The 18077-nt window shown below is 44.1% G+C and overlaps 1 protein-coding gene across 6 annotated transcripts in view; it reads right to left on the reverse strand.

Moving 5' to 3' along the window:
* The window catches only part of PKNOX2 (PBX/knotted 1 homeobox 2), a 624957-nt gene that overhangs the window by 308378 nt on the left and 298502 nt on the right, over positions 1–18077 (reverse strand). The window contains exon 1 of one of the 6 annotated variants that reach the window (XM_054005409.1): positions 6611–6672. The exons of the other annotated variants lie outside the window; for them this stretch is intronic. The gene's annotated coding sequence lies outside the window, so the exon portion shown is untranslated. Of the gene's footprint in view, positions 1–6610; positions 6673–18077 lie in introns of those variants that run through there. 6 annotated transcript variants of the gene reach the window in all.

Genomic DNA, 18077 nt, shown 5'->3' on the forward strand with positions numbered 1-18077 from the left:
CCACAAAATACAGTGATTCTACATAATGCTAAAGCAGGGGTAGGCAACTTATGGCATGCGTGCCGAAGGCAGCATCCGAGCTGATTTTCAGTGGCACTCACACTGCCCAGGTCCTGGCCGCTGCTCTGGGGGTTCTGCCTTTTAATTTAATTTTAAATGAAGCTTCTTAAGCATTTTAAAAACCTTCTTTACTTTACATACAACCCTAGTTTAGTTATATATTATAGACTTATAGAAAGAGACCTTCTAAAAACGTTAAAATGTATGACTGGCACGCGAAATCTTAAATGAGAGGGAATAAATGAAGACTCGGCACACCACTTCTGAAAGGTTGCCAACCCCTGTGCTAAAGTATTATTGGCCATGAAAGAAGCATGGCAGACAGTCCTTGATTGTTTTGGGCAAGGAAGGTATAACTCTAGGCACAATTACTTCTTAAACTATTCTGCCTTATTACCCAGTGACCCACGGAATGTGGGAAGGGGTCCTTTCTCAAACCACAAAAAAGGGAAGGAAGATTATATGCAAGGAAATACCTTGCATCATGTGGAAGAAAAACTACAGCTCTTCTTTTCGGGTTATGGAAAACACCTAGTGAGCTCCAGAAGCATCAGGTTTATAGTAAGAAGCAACAGAGGGTCCTGTGGCACCTTTAAGACTAACAGAAGTATTGGGAGCATAAGCTTTCGTGGGTAAGAACCTCACTTCTTCAGATGCAACCAACGAAAGCTTATGCTCCCAATACTTCTGTTAGTCTTAAAGGTGCCACAGGACCCTCTGTTGCTTTTTACAGATTCAGACTAACACGGCTACCCCTCTGATACTTGAGGTTTATAGTAATTATTTTCCCTTTTGCTATACTATGAAATAGCATGAGAAAAACTTAGTTACTTTCAAGGAGAACCTGTTGCTCTAAATCTTAAGAATTCTACATTAAAACTTAAATTTCAGCTGAATAAACACCAATATTCATATCTCCAAGGATTAATAATGATATTTGATGCCATTTGCATTAATATTGATGTTGAATACCAATAATGCTGTTGCCAGCTCTGCGGATAGCAAATATAAATAGACGGAATAGTGATGTTGCATGTAAAGAAAGCTTGTGCTGGCAAATGAAATATTTCCATTACTAAAAGAGAGAAAGAAAGATTTGGGAGAATTAATAACTGAGATTCCTTAGCTTCAAATTGCACTGGTTGCTTTCAGAGGTGAAAGGAACCCTTACCAAGGCTGCATCTCTTTAAAATACTTAAAGAAACCCACCCTGCCATTAAGTGGATAATGTCAGATTTCTCAAGAGATGTGCTAACTCCACTGACTCCCTCCTGGATTAAATCTTCCGACCGGAGCCAGAACATTAACAATCCAGCTGCAGTGCTTTGTAACTGCCATCCCTGCTTGAGAAAGGTGAACAGTCCAGGGCTTTAACTCTGTAGACATGTGGGTGAAAAACCCCCACAGAGAATTCATTTTGCGGGGGGGGGGGGGGGGGGAGAGGAATCTCGGCAGAACAGTTGCTCGGTTGGAGTCCACTGTTCACATTGGAAGAATGAGTATACCCCTAGCACACGCCAGCCATTTATTTTATTGTAAATGATCATCTCCGTAGAACTTGCTACTTTATGTGCTGCTGGCTTCCTTTCTGCATATTTGCAGAAGGTGGCAGTGTGGAGCATTGTTTAACCGTGTTATATAATATAACCTGTTTACTAAAACATGCAGTCAGTTGTCTGCTTTTGATGTGTTTAGATCATTGGACTTATAGTCAAACATAAAACAAATAAAAATGAGAGACAGCTGTTGCCGATAGTGTTATATTTATCTTTGGGAAACAAACTTGTTCAGCCACCATAAATATTCCAGGAAGAGTGTTTAGTTTGCTGGAAAGATATGGACAGTTCCCTCTCAATGGCAACCTACAGCTATGAATCTTGAAATAATGGTGTAAACCTGTCACAAATTTCATGTGACTCTGTGGATTTATCTGAAGAAAAAAACACACACGATGTGCTCTGCAAAATCCATGAAGGGCTATAAATAGCGGAGTAGACTAGCACAGCATTTTGTGGCTCAGTCTGACTCGTGGCAGTCATCAGTCAGCCCCTCTACTGAATGGCACTGTCTTCTGTTCTCTCTCACCTCAGTGTGTCAGAGAAAGCCGGTTTCCTTAGTCAGATTGATATAATGAACCCATCCCATGCTGAAGGTACAAATAAAATCTATAGTTTAAGAATAAATGCAGGAATATTCAAATCAACACAATGTCAAACACTAAAAGACTCAAAGGCCATAAAACTAAAGACCAAGTCCTATCTCCTCAATACCTTCCCCACCCACATGCCTAGCAGCATGCCCCTGAGGTTAGCAAACTCAGGATCTATTGGCCAAAAGCCTCCCGTAAGAACTTGCTGAACTGTCCCAAGTGGAGCACATTCAGGGAGCATAGGGTTGAGCCTCTCAGCTGATCTCAACTGCCAGAGGATAAAATGATGACAGAGACCTCGCAGGAAGTGGTGCCAGAATAGCACCTGGACACTAATCAGAAGCCAGTACAGAGCACACACATGTTGAACCTGCTCCCAGTAGGTAGCCCCAGGTAAGTGAATAGCCACATTCTGCATCAACTGAAAATCCTGACTAGTCTTCAACTGTAGCCCAAAGTAGGGCACATTCTGCTACTCCAGTGTGGAGATAACAATGGCGTGGACACTGAAGTGCTGAACACCACATCTGAAAGCAAAAGCCCCAACTTCTTGCAATGTGCAGTTGGAAAGACAGTCTGGGCTACTGCTGCTATCTGATCATGAAGTAGATGGAGATGGAAGAAATCCAAGTCAGGCAGCTGAATAACAAATGGCAGACAAAACTTGCTCAGATATCATCTCCACCATTTGCTCTAGTTATTTGTCTCAGGCCACCAAAATTACCTGTGTCTTATCCGCACTGATCCTCCGCCCCATGTCCAACCTTTGGCTTGGGTAGACATTGGAAATCTATCAACTGTGCCATCAGGGACTGAATAAACAGAGACAGAACTGTGTATTATCTACGTATGGAAGGAACCACCTCACTTCTACTCTTTTGGCCTCAGAAACATCAGATAGAATTGTGTAAACCCCCATATGAGAAGTACGTTGGGCTCAGATGAAGGGATGCCCCAAATTACCCTCTGGGTCCTCTGCAAGAGAAAAGGTCTCCATCCATCTCTTTGAGTGTCAATAATTGTTCACATCAACAAGAAAATGCTGTGATATAAACACCAGCCTACACAAGGCCTCCCACTGCTGCTAACAGGTGCTCCAGCCACAGCAGGAGGATTTAGAAAATCCTTGATTATTTCCACTTCCTGCAATTTTATGTCTCATGTAAAGATCTTTAGGGTAAAAAGGGCTATGGACATATCATAGAATCATAGAAGATTAGGAATGGATGAGACCTCAGGAGGTCATCTAGTCCAACCCCCTACTCAAAGCAGGACCAACACCAACTAACTCATCGAGCCAGGGCTTTGTCAAGCCGGGCCTTAAAAACCTCTAAGGATGGAGATTCCACCACCTCCCTAAATAACCCATTCCAATGCTTCACCACCCTCCTAGTGAAATAGTGTTTCCTAATATCCAACCTAGACCTCCCCCACTGCAACTTGAGACCATTGCTTCTTGTTCTGTCATCTGCCACCACTGAGAACAGCCGAGCTCCATCCACTTTGGAACCCCCCTTCAGGTAGTTGAAGGCTGCTATCAAATCCCCCCTCACTGTTCTCTTCTGCAGACTAAACATGCCCTGTTTGCTCAGTCTCTCCTCGTAAGTCATGTGCCCCAGCCACCTGATCATTTTCGTTGCCCTCCGCTGGACTCTTTCCAATTTGTCCACATCCTTTCTGTAGTGGGGGGCCCAAACTGGATGCAATACTCCAGATGTGGCCTCACCGTGCCGAATAGAGGGGAATAATCACTTCCCTCAATCTGCTGGCAATGCTCCTACTAATACAGCCCAATATGCCGTTAGCCTTCTTGGCAACAAGAGCACACTGCTAATTCATATCCATCTTCTCATCCACTGTAATCCCCAGATCCTTTTCCGCAGAACTGCTGCTTAGCCAGTCAGTCCCCAGCCTGTAGCAGTGCATGGGATTCTTCCGTCCTAAGTGCAGGACTCTGCATTTGTCCTTGTTGAACCTCATCAGATGTCTTTTGGCCCAATCCTCCAATTTGTCTAGGTCACTCTGGACCCTATCCCTACTCTCCAGCGTATCTATGTCTCCCACCAGTTTAGTGTCATCTGCTAACTTGCTGAGGGTACAATCCATCCCATCATCCAGATCATTATTAAAGATGTTAAACAAAACCAGCCTCAGCACCGACCCCTGGGGTACTCCGCTTGATACCTGCGGTCAACTAGACATTGAGCCATTGCTCACTACCCGTTGAGTCAGACAATCTATCCACCTTATAGACCATTCATCCAATCTGTACTTTTTTAACTTGCTGGCAAGAATACTGTGGGAGACCATATGAAAAGCTTTGCTAAAGTCAAGACATATAAGGACATATAAGGACAAGAATAATAGTTAGCAGCAATTATACAGGACACAACATGCCACAATGGGCAAGAGTGGCACACTGGTTAGGCTGAATTAGCATATCTTCTGGCTTTACCCCTTCCCAAGTCAGGGCCTCGCTGGCCAGTTCTGAGCTCTTCATTGGAGCAGATGTCTTGGGCTGCGTGCATCACTGTGTTCCACCTTCTGATGGACTTTCCTTCACATGCAGCCTTAGCGCCAGCTGCACGACCCAGTGGAACTCAGGTGCTGAACCTAGGCTCATATCTTCAAAGTGTTGTAAATGAGAAACTAATTCACCTAACATCAGCTACCTTCAGCCCTGAAATTAACAATGTGCTTGAGAAGAAAATGTGAGTATATTTATGTAGATAACAGCACTGTAAGCACTCAGTTTATGCCACCCCAAACTGTGCAATCGGGTAGAGGACGAGAGAAAACTCCTGCTAGATTAACGAGCCCATCATCAAATACCTATTCCCCATAGGTACTTACAAACGGTCAAGTCACCCCTTAACCTTCTCTTCGTTAAACTAAATAAATTGAGCTGCTTGAGTCCATCACTATAAGGCATCTTTTCCAATCCTTTAATCATTCTCATGGCTCTTTTCTGATCCCACTCCAGCAACGGTCGCACCAGGGCCAAATACAGAGGTAAAATATCCTGTCTACTTCTACTCGCAATTCCCCTGTTTATGCATTCCAGGATCACATCAGCTCTTTTGGCCACAGCGCCACACTGGGAGCTCATGTTCAGCGTGTTATCCACCACAACCTCCAAACCTTTTTCAGAGTCGCTGCTTCCCAGGACAGAGTCCCTCATCCTGTAACTATAGGCTACATTCTTTCTTCCTTGCTATTTTGAACTGATCTGAATTTGTTTGTTTTGATTTCACACATTTTGACCCAAGCAGTGGAGAGCTAGATTCACAAAATGCTGGTGAGAGATAGTGGCTTCCTTGTAACCTCGAGCCCGGTTATTAGGGGCTCCCCTGGAATGTAGCACACTGAGGTTCAATTCCTCCCCTGATATGGAGAAGGGATGGGAACTTGGTTCTGCCATATTGCAAGAAAGTGCCATAATCAATGGGCTATGGAATATTCTGATATTGAGCTTTCTCAATCTCTCCTGTTGAAGCTATTTTACTGTAGATAGCTTGTTGAATAGTCATTGGAGCAGGGACTTGCATGTGAGTCTCCCACATCCTGGGAGATGGCCTTAACCACTTGGTTACAGAATCATTCTCTCTTTCTCCCTGGCCCAACAACTATTCACTGTCATGATGAATGACTATGAATTGTCATTATGAACGTGGATTGGGAACCAGGTATCGCCCACAACTGCTAGCAGTAACCTAGGCAGCAGGGGTAACACTTCACCATCAACATCAGAGCAATGACAGTGCCAGCAGATATACCCCTGATGTAGGGTTGCCAACTTTCTAGTCACACAAAACCGAACACCCTAGCTCCGCTGCTGCTCCAAGGCTCCACTGCTGCCCCACCCCTTCCCCGAGGCCCCAAACCCCGCTCACTACATTCTCCCTCCCTCGGTGGCTTGCTCTCCCCTACCCACACTCACTTTCACTGAGCTTGGGCAGGGGGTTGGGGTGCGGGAGGGGGTGAGGGCTCTAACTGGGGTTTGGGCTCTGGGGTGGGGCCAGAAATGAGTGGTTCAGGGTGCGGGAGGGGGATCTGGACTGGGGCAGGGAGTTGGGTGTGGTAGGGGGTAAGAGTTCCAGCTGGGAGTTGGGGGTGTGTGAGGGCTCTGGGCTGGGGGTGATGGCTCTGGGATGGGGCTGGGGATGAGAGGTTTGAGGTGCAGGAGGGGGATCCAGACTGGGGGGTGGGGCCAAGGAATTTGGAGTGCAGGAGGGGACTGCGGGTTGAGGCAGGGTGTTGGGGTGCAGGAGGGGATAAGGACTCTGGGGTGGGGCCAGGGATGAGGGGTTTGGAGGTGGAGGAGCGTGCTCCGGGTTTGCGTGCTCCGGGTGGGGGGGCTCAGGGCTGGGACAGGGGCTCAGGGTTGGGGCGTGGGCTTACCTGGGGCAGCGGCACAGTGGGAAAGCTAACGCAGGCTGCCTGCCTGTCCTGGCACCGTGCTGTGCATGCCCAGAAGCAGCCAGCAGGTCTGGGTCCTAGGCGGGGGGGCGGGCAGGAGGCACCACGCGCCGCTCTCACCTGCAGGTACTGCCTCTCCCCCCAGCTCCCATTGGCTCATGGGAGTGTAGAGCTGGTGCTCGGGCAGCACGCAGAGCCCCGTGCCACCCCCCCCCCCGCCCCGTCTAGGAGCCGGACCTGCTGGCTGCTTCCAGGATGCAGCACGGTGCCAGCAAGGACAGGTAGGGACTAGCCTCCCTTAGCTCTGCACAACCACCAACCGGACTTTTAACGGCCTGGTCTGCGGTGCTGACCGGAGCCACCAGGGTCCCTTTTCAATCGGGTGTTCCAGTCGAAAACTTCAAACCTGGTCACCCTATTCTCATGAGCTATTTTCAAACAAAAGAAAATGAATCCATGTTTACTGTAGTAACTGGGGCCTCAGTGGTTTGGCAATGAGGGAAAAAGTGTTTATACTAGTCAGAGAGCTGGCAATTTCCTAAATTGCACAACTTTTGGGGTGTTTCTATAGAATTGTGAAGAGGAAGTACAGTTCTTTGCACTGCTGTCCTATGTAACACATTGTCTGCAGTGTGGCATATACAGTGCATCCAGCCATTGTGGGATGTGTGCAGAGTAGATGCTGGATTAGAAAAAGTCCTTTTACTTCTTTTTTCCCTTATCCCTCTGAAAAGCCCTTAGTCTAAAGAATTTCTATCCAATTAAAAGGCAGGTGTAGGGGTGTGTGTGTGTGTGTGTGAGAGAGAGATTCCTTCAGATGTTTTCAGCAGCCAATCTACAGTGCTATGTTAAAATCAGTCATCTCTCCCATCTAGATAGCCTACTTCTCTCTCTCAAACACACACACGTTTAATTGCACACTCTAAATGGATTAAAATTTAAAAGCTGGCTGATATGTCTCAAAATGTAATTGTAAACAGGAAATCATCAAGAAGATGGGTTTCTAGTGGGGTCCCACGGGGATCAGTTCTTGGCCCTACTCAGTTTAACATTTTTATCTATGACCTGGAAGAAAACAAAATCGCCACTGATAACGTTTGCAGATGACACAAACTGGGGGAATGGCAAATAATGAAGAGGACAGGTCACTGATACAGAATGATCTGGATTGCTTGGTAAACAGGGTGCAAGCAAATAATACATGTTTTAATACATGTAAATGTAAAATGTATACATCTAGGAACAAAGAATGTCGGCCAAGCTTACAGGATGGGGGACTCGATCCTGGGAAACAGTGACTCTGAAAAAGCCATCCTGGGATACATAAACAGAGGAATCTTGAGCAGGAGTAGAGAGGATATTTACTTCAATATTTAGCACTGGAGCAACCACTGCCAGAATAGTGTGTCTAGTTCTGGTGTCCTCAGTTCAAGAAGAAAGTTCATAAGTTGGAGAGGCTTCAGAGAAGTGCCACAAGAATGATTAAAGGGTTAGAACATCTGCCTTATACTGATAGACTCAAGGAGCTCGATCCATTTAGCTTAACAAAGGGAAAGTTAAGGGATGACTTGATTACCGTCTCTGAGTACCTAGGAGGCGAACAAATATTTGATAATGGACTCTTCAGACTAGCAGGGAAAGGCAGAACATGACCCAGTGGCTGGAAGTAGAAGCTGGACTGGAAATAAGGTGCAGATTTTTAATAGTGAGAGTAATAAACAACTGGAAAAATTGACCAGTGGTTGAGGTGGATTCTCCATCACTGAAAATATTTAAATCCAGACTGGCTGTTTTTCTACAAGATCTGCTCGGAGAATTATTGTGGGGCAGGTCTCTGGCCTATGCTATCCCCGAGGTCAGACTAGATGATCATAATGATCCCTTCTGGCCTTGGAATCTATGTATCTTAGCATGCTTCAAAAGTATATGGCTCATTTGTCACTGTTCTCTGAAGATAAACATCACAACAGATCACCTCTCTATATCTTCCACATTCCAAGGGCTGAATCATTCACAGCTTTTGCCTGGGAGGAACTGCTCTGATCATGTGACCCAGGCAAGCACACTGCCAAAAAGGAAACAGGAGGAGACTGAGGGCCATGGCCCTGCCCCTTTCTGCACAAGCCCTTACAGTAGACCAGGCCATGAGCACTGAGAGGAGCAGACTGCACCATCCTGGGAATTGGTTTGGAGTAGTCTGTACAGCCACACTATGTACCAGGAGCCTTGAGGAACCCTCCCCAAACTCCTTTCAACCACCCCCTAATCCATGCTGTGCCTGTTTGTCACAATCTAGCCCAAGATGTTCCAACAGGAGGTGTCTTCTGCCAGACCTTGCCATACAATGCAGTCACACCAGGTGCTTTCACCAGGGGAGGTAAAATCCCTCCGATAGGTATAAAGAGGAGTATCATTAAAAGATTTTAAGTTACAGCCCCCTCAGCTCTGTGAGGAGAAAGGTGTGTGAAGGGGGAGCGGTTATGATGCATATCTGACAAGAACAGCAATTACAGCTAAGTTGTTCTCTCTTTTCTGATGATACTCAACCCAACACTAAAATGCTCCAGGGATATCTCAATAACAAACACTAGAATAAAAACTGCAACAGCCAATCAGAACTTTAGTAGATAAAGTTAATGAACCTTGAAAAGCCACATTAAACAACTTTGTTCTTTTTTTTAAGTGGAGGCCTGAGGTACCTACAGACATTTTAAAGTGTTATATTTATAGAAAGAGAGCATTAAGATACCTTCCAAAACAATCTGGCAAAGGAAATCCTCATCAAAGACACACCTTCAAAGTAAAGTAAAAATACTATGGTTTGGGGGTTGGTTTTTTGTGTGCGCAAGAGTTTCGGTGCCCCTTGGCCCAGCAAAAGTTTCTGTAATGCTGATAGAATATTCTTGACTCTCATCTATAAGGCAAATTGAAAGGGCTTGAAGTAAAAATATAGCTTCAATTTAGTAAAACTGGACAAATAATTTTTTGACAAATTTCCTTTCTGAGCATGAATGGTCCATGAGAAACTTCTGGTTTTCTTGAAAGTATTTGTTATTTGAAATCATTTGTTGATTCATTCTTCAAGTGTAACTCATTCAAAATCTCCCTTAGTGTTATGAATTCAAAATCCGATTTGCACAAATAGTTTTGTATATTTGCTTGCATCTTACTATTTCCATGAACATTCCTAACGAGACGTTTCTATGCATGCATACTTTGAGGAGGTGAACACAAAGGGGGCTTGACTAGTCTGAAAATGAGCTGCTTAAATATTCATTAATCTTTTGAGAATCACCCATTTTTTCAGGCTATGTTTAAACTCAAGAGGAAAGAACTTGTATTGGTTCATTTCAGTAGGTTCATGTTTGGACCATTTACTTCACTGGGCTGGAAATCTTTTTTTTTTTTAAACTGAAAGCTTTGATTCTACAGCACAATTCTGCAGTGAACGCTGGATTTTGCAACACATTTATTACATTATCTAGTGCCTTGACCATGGCCCTGACTGAGCAAAGCACCGAAGTATGTGTTTAAAGTTAAGAAGGGAAGAAGTAAATTACAAAGTTAAGAAGGACCCTAAGGGACTAACATCTTCTCTTCGAGCCACTTGGCTTCATTCTCGTTGTTCCCAACGGGAGGCAATAGCCATTCTGAAAAAAGGCAGCTAAACTGATAGCCACTGTAGTCTCTCTCTTATGAGAACAAAAAGAAAATGACAACCATTTTGAAAGAGGGCAGTTCTTTGTGGAATTCTCTGTAATGGAACATTATTCACCAGCCTCCACTGACAGGCAAACTTTCAGTTATGAAGAACAACAGCAAAACATGACAAGTCCTAAAAAACCCTCAAAAACTACTCATTGCCCCAATCTATTGAGAGGGCAGGAGAGGGAAACTCAAGAGGCATATGAGAGCAGGAGAACATGGGGGCAGGAGTGAGGGGGAAACGTGTGTGTGAAAGAGAGAGTGTAGGACACATACTCGGCCACAAAGGAGTGTGACTGAACCCAAGAAGCAATTATAGAATGAAAAGACCTCCAAATTAAAGAGGTCTTACTCATGGTTTCTTGAATAAAATAACAATCCCAAACACGTGCCTGATGCCTATAAGGCCTCAATGCTTAATGTCCTGTCCAATAGACAAATGTCAGTACCTAATGTCTCCCTTGAACAAAAAGTTATAAATCCCTTTTTGTATTTGTGATTTTGCATTTTTGGCATTTGTATGGTAACAATTTGGTTATGTTTCCTAAATCAATAATTATAAAAACGAAACAAAAAACCTTCTGCATTAAGATTGCAAAGTCAACTTCTCAATGTTAGGAATCCCATCAATCAGATTACCCAGGCTGATTTTATTTTACTGTCTTGTGCATATGCCTTATAATGCAATCAATAATTACATGGTCAATGAATTTTTGCCTCAGTCAGTGGACAGGGTAGAAGGTGCTCACTGCTCAGTAAAGGAAGCATGCTAAGAACATAACATAAAAACAGCATACTGGGTCAGACCAGTGGTCCATTTAGCCAAGTATCCTGACTTCCCACAGTGGCCCATGCCAGATACTTCAGAGGGAATGAACAAAACAGGGCAATTTGTCAAGTGATCCATCCCCTGTCGTACACTCCCAGTTTCTGGCAGTCAGAGGTTTAGGAACATCAGGCATGGGGTTCCATCCCTGACCTCTGTCGCTGATAGCCACCAATGGAACTATCCTTCACGAACTTATCTAATTCTTTCTTGAACTGACTTATACTTTTAGCCTTCAAAACATCCCCTGGCAATAAGTCCCACAGATCCATTGTGTGAAGAAGTACTTCTTTTTTTTGGTTTTAAACCTCCTGCCTCTTAATTTCATTGGGTGACCCCTGGTTCTTGCGTTATGTAAAGAGGTAATTAACAATTCCTTATTCACTTTCTCCACATGATTTATGATTTTATAGACCTCTAACATATTCCTCTTTAGCTGTCTCTTTTCTAAAATGAACAGTCACAGTCTTTTAATCTCTCCTCATATGGAAGCTGTTCTATATCCTTAATCATTTTTGTTGCCCTTCTCTGTACTTTTTCCAATTATAGTACATTTTTTGACATCCTCAAAGAATTATAATACGGTAGTTTGATGAGACATGATTTCCCTTTCCAAAATCTCTGTTGACTCTTCCCCAACATATCATGTTCATCTATGTGTCTGATAATTCTATTCTTTACTATAGATTCAACAATAGTAAACAACTATTTGAGATGAGGCGATGAGACCTGCATGAAGAATTCCAGGTGTGGGCATACCATGGATTTATATAGTGCGTTATGATATTTTCTATCTTATTAACTACCCCTTTCCTAATGATTCCTAACATTGTTACCTTTTTTGACTGCTACTACATTGAGCAGATATCTTCAGAGAACTATCTATGATGACTCCAAGATCTCCTTCTTGAGTGGTAACACTTAGCTTGGACCCCATCATTTTGTATGTATAGTTGGGATTATGTTTTCCAATGTGCATTACTCTGCATTTATCAACATTGAATTTCATCTGCCATTTTGTTGCCCAGTCACCCAGTTTTGAGAGATCCTTTTGTAGCTCTTATCAGTCTGCTTTGGACTTAACTATCTTGAGTAATTTTGTATCGTCTGCAAATTTTGCCACCTCACTGTTTACCCCCTTTTCCAGATCATTCATGAATATGTTGAACAGTACTGGTCCCAGGACTGACCCTTTGAAGACCATGCTATTTACCTCTCTCCACTGTGAAAATTGACTACTTGAAATTGACATGAGCAAGCACTTCAAGAAGAACCGAGTAGGCATGGCAGGATGGATTCAGCGTAGGCTGGTCACCAGAGTATGTATCCAAGATCTTCTTGGGGCAGCTAGCCCACGAGGAAGCCTGTGTCACCCTGTCTACATTACTGTTGTTGCATGGGCTTGGTCTACCCATGCTACAACTACACCTTTTTTTATTTTTTGCCATGTAGATGTACCCTCAGATGTCTAGGAGACAAATGAGATTTTGGCTCCCAAAATGACTGACTGGCTCAACAGGCAGTAGCGCAGAACTGGTTTAGACCTTGCGACTTGTCTCCCTGGATGGCGTTGACAAGTAATGGGCATTTCTTTTGTGTAAATGGATCAGGCAGGAGGATAGCTGAGAGCGGTACAAAGGGTGGAAGTAGGATCAATTGGATGAAGTGAGCCACAAGAAATTTAAACATTCCTAATAGCGAGAACAATTAAGCCACGAAAAGGCGACCCAAGGGCACTGGAGGAAAAGTCCCATTGTTTAGCTCATTAACATTAATCTATACAAAATAACAGGGCTGGCCTTAGGGAAAATGACACCCTGGGCAAACTTGTATTTTGCCCCCCTCCCATAACCCCTGGCCCCCACGGGCTCCCTGGGCTTCCCCCCCCCCCATCACCTCTGGGCCCCGCTGCCTCCCCCAGTGTTTAATTTGCATTGAAAGATGTCAGAGCTCAGCCCTTGCACAAATTAAGCCCTGGCAAGGCAGCCTGATACCGGCGGGTGCTGACTGGGCACCCAGCTCTGAAGGCAACGCCACTGCCAACAGCAGCACAGAAGTCAGAGTGACATGGTACATGGTGTATTGCCACCCTGACTTCTGCGCTGCTGTTGTGGCTTGTGGTGCCTGGTGCTTGGCACGTGGCTCAAGGTGGGCTTTGCGCTGTCACACGGGGGCTGCACCGTGGCCACTTCTGGCTCACCGGGGCACCATTTCAGATTTTGGGGGATGGGAAGAAACTTTAACTGTGATTCCAAGGACTACTTAAGCTCCTGAAAACGCTAGGGTTTTTTTTTTTTTTTTTTGCAGATAATAACTTAGGAATTAGCCTGCAGGAGCACTGTATCTAATCGTTATATAAAGAAAGAAAAATATATACAAACTCCAGTTAAAACCATGTTTAAAGTTTATATGTAAATTTAGAACAATCAGGAGATAATACGGCAAGATATTCCCAATCCCAAGACGTGAGGTATCAGTTCTGGAGCTTTAACACAGCTATCAGAAACACACATTTGATACTTTCTCTCTACTGAAGATAGTGTGCAAATAAAAATAAATAAAATCTGCTTGTCATATCTATAAAGGGAAGGGTGACAGCCCTCCTGTGTACAATACTATAAAATCCCTCCTGGCCAGAGACACCAAAATCCTTTTCCCTGTAAAGGGTTAAGAAGCTCAGGTAACTTGGCTAACACCTGACCCAAAGGACCAATAAGGGGACAAGATACTTTCAAATCTTGGTGGGGGGAAGGCTTTTGTTTGTGCTCTTTGTTTTGGGGGGAGTTCGCTCTTGGGACTAAGAGGGACCAGACATCAATCCAGGCTCTCCAAATCTTTCTGAACAAGTCTCTCATATTTCAAACATGTAAGTACAGCCAGGCAAGGCGTGTTAGTTTTATCTTTGTTTTCTCAACTTGTAAATGTACCTTTTGCTAGAGTGTTTACCTCTGATTGCTGTAACTTTGAACCTAAGGCTAGAGGGGGTTCCTCTGGGCTCTTTAAGTTTGATTACCCTGTAAAGTTATTTTCCATCCTGAGTTTACAGAGATGATTTTTACCTTTTTCTTTAATTAAAAGCCGTCTTTTTAAGAACCTGATTGATTTTTCCTTGTTCTAAAATCCAAGGGGATTGATCTGGACTCACCAGGAATTGGTGGGGGGAAAGGAAAGGGGGGGAATGATTAATTCCTCCTTGTTTTAAGATCCAAGGGGGTTTGGATTAATGTTCACCAGGGAGTTGGTGGAAGAGTCTCTCAAGGCTACCCAGGGAAGGGAGTTAGCCCATTGGGAGTGGTGGCAGTGGACCAGATCTAAGCTGGTAGTTAAGCTTAGAAGTTTTCATGCAGGCCCCCACATCTGTACCCTAAAGTTCAGAGTGGGGAAGGAGCCTTGACAGCTTAAAATCTGTTTACTTTTTCCAACAGACACACTCTGTGTTACTGCCATTATCTACTCTATTTTAGTCAATTGTTTTTGACTCCACAAAAAACACACTTAATTTTAACATGGGTGATTATGGTTCTTTTCTCTTTTATTAAGAAAGGGAATTTATTTTTCTAATTATTTTGGCATTTATGTTTACTGATCAAAATCATGTACGTGACTCACTAATATTTGACCCCATCATTGCTATTGGTATCATAGTTGGAACTGCATCTATTTTTATGCAAATTTTAAGTTATTTTACAGATATAACTAAAAATACAATTTGGAAATAAGACACCTTCATCTGCCCAGTGTCTAAAATTATGTTTTTAGCTAATGTTTTTTCAGCTGGCACTGCTAAGCTAAGGTTACAATCAAATAATAGAATTCTTCTATAATGTAACACTTTAAATAATGAATGACAAAGCACAATATGATAATAAAAGTAATAATGATAATTACTCCAGCCAGGACAGATTAGGTATTTTAGAACTCACTACTCAAAGAATTCAATTTAAGCATAAGAGAGAAATAAAATGATGAAATGCATAGATCAGTCAAAAACTAAAATAACAGCACTTTGAAATAATAAAATTACAGAGCATATATGTGCATTGCAGGAAGTACCAAGAAGTAACAACAACAACAATACAAGTATCTGTTGGGGGTTGTGTGTGAAAGAAACAATGTGTGTGTGTGTGAGTGTGTGAGAGAGAGAGACAGTGTGTGCGTGTACGCATGTGAGAGAGACAGTGTGTGCGTGAGAGAGACTCTATGTGCACGTGTGTGCATGTGCGAGAGAGACACTGTGTGTGCCTGTACGCATGTGAGAGAGACAGTGTGCGTGAGTGTGTGCATGTGTGAGAGAGAGACAGTGTGTGCATGTGAGAGAGAGAGAGACTGTGCATGTGCGAGAGAGTGTGTGCATGTGCGAGAGAGAGAGACAGTGTGTGCATGTGTGTGCATGTGCGAGAGAGAGAGAGACTGTGCATGTGCGAGAGAGAGAGAGACAGTGTGTGTGTGCCTGTGTGAGAGAGACTGTGTGTGTTAGAGAGGCAGAGACTGGGTGTGTGTGCTGGGGGAGTGTATGGGGGACAGAGCGCTGCCCCTTTACGCAGAGCAGCCCTCAGTCTGAAGGCAGCAGCCACCAGCAGCTCACTTCTGACCCGTCCCCACTCCTCCCCCGCTCTGCGGAGATGGGGGACATGGGCGGGGGGAGGGGGACATCCTGACTTAACCCCCCTACTTCTTCCCCCTACCCTGCACAGCAAACAGGAGGCTCCTGGGAACAGCTGACCAATGGGGCTCCAAGGCAGGGGGCAGGAGCAGCGGGGCTCCAGATGGCAACAGAGCAGCAGGGGGAGGGGCATTCCTGATCCAGAGGCACCCCGCTTCTAACGGCACCCCGGGCTTTCACCCAGTTCGCCCATATCAAAGGCAAACTGCAAAGTAGTAAATGACTACACAAGCCTTAGAAATTACTCTGTAGGGAATCAGCCACGTAGCTAGATAAGCTAATGAATCTTTTTCATCTCTAGTTTCTATGATACTGTATATTCATGGTTTGAATGCCATACAATGTCATGATTTATGTCATTACTATTTTTGCTGGGCCTAATCTGTACAACGCCACATAAATTTTCCATTCATTGATATTTGCTATAAATTGCAAATGTTAGCTTCTTGTGAAAGCTTCACAAGAAAGGCAAAAATTATATATTAAAATAAAAGATCTCTGTGAAAAGCCTTCTCCTTTCTTGGGTGAAAGTGAAGGAGCAGACTGACGGCACATTTTGGTGCTTCCACTTAGTAAAATAATTAGCAAGGTTTATCTCTGTATTTTAATTGTGAAATACAAATACTTAAAACAGAATGTGTAATTGCTGACCTTTGTAACCCCCATTTTCTTCTCTGCGTGTGTCACAAAGTGAGGATGAAAAGACGATGAAGAGAAATGTTTGTAGAAATCTGATAATTTAACTCATATAGCTGTTTTGCCTTTCTGATCAACATACTGTGACAAAGTTCCTCCTCTATCTTGGTGGGTCCTGCGCTTATCGGTGGATTTTCTTTCCTCAGAGATTCACCATGTGGGTTGGGGAACAGCCCAGAGACCTTCCCCTCTGGAAGAACCCACAGTCCAGGTCAATTGGGAGGTTTTGGGGGAACCCAGGCCCACCCTCTACTCCGGGTTCCAGCCCAGGGCCCTGTGGACTGCAGCTGTCTATAGTGCCTCCTGTAACAGCTGCATGACAGCTACAACTCCCTGGGCTACTTCCCCATGGCCTCCTCCAAACACCTTCCTTATTCTCACCGCAGGACCTTCCTCCTGGTGTCTGATAATGCTTGTGCTCCTCAGTCCTCCACTAGCAGACCCTCTCACTCTCAGCTTCTTACAACTCTTGCTCCCAGCTCCTCACACTCACATCACAAACTGAAGTGAGCTCCTTTTTAAAACCCAGCTGATTAGCCTGCCTTAATTGATTCTAGCAGCTTCTTCTTAATTGGCTCCAGGTGTCCTAATTAGCCTGTCTGCCTTAACTGGTTCTAGCAGGTTCCTGATTACTCTAGTGCAGCCCCTGCTCTGGTCACTCAGGGAACAGAAAACTACTCATCCAGTGACAAGTATATTTGCCCTCTACCAGACTCCTGTACCCCACTGGTCTGGGTCTGTCACAATACGTTTAACAGCATTGCCCCAACCAACTGTACTTAACAAAGTTGACAACTTTGAAAAAGTAAGTTCCTGTAAGACTATTTTTGCCTCCACCGACAGACAACTTTTGGGAATTCATCACTAATGTGGGCTAGCCCACTTATTTAATCAACAAGATAATTCAGGTAATTTGCTAGATTTCTTTTTACAACAAAAGTTGGGTGTCCTGTGGACTATAAAACTTCAGGTTAAGAAACTGAGCTCCCCACTCTCACAATATCACGGGATGCACAATTACCACTCGCTTCATCCCTGTTTGCAGTGGGTTAATGGCTAATATCACAACAAAACAATTTAGCTTCTTCAGCACCCAAGTAAAATCAGTGATGCAAAATAATGGGTCAATATATATGCCACATGGCTGAACATCTGAATATACAAAAACAATGAATTACAGCTCACTTTATTAATCTCCTATGATAGCTGGGTTCACTTTCCCTCTCTGAGTAACAAGATGCTTACAGACAAGCTTTGCTAGTTGTAACACCAGCTATTCAAACAACGTATAGTAGCTGATAATATGTTAGTGATTCTATGACTAAGCCTAATGTCACAGGGTACCTGGCTCTTTTGAGGGGAAATGGGTCCTACCACACCTGTGCCAAAATTAATCAGCTGCTTCCCAGCCTAAGGAGGCAAGTTGCCTAAGGAGGCAAGTGATTGGACACCTGGGCCTTATAAGAGGGCTGAGGGCGTGGGCAGGATTCTGTGGAAGGTCCGAGTTTGGGTCTACAGGGGAACTGGTACTTCAGGGAAACCAGTCTAGGGCTAGCACT

Source organism: Malaclemys terrapin, chromosome 15, assembly GCF_027887155.1.
Source record: "Malaclemys terrapin pileata isolate rMalTer1 chromosome 15, rMalTer1.hap1, whole genome shotgun sequence".
Classification (NCBI taxonomy): Eukaryota; Metazoa; Chordata; order Testudines; family Emydidae; genus Malaclemys; species Malaclemys terrapin.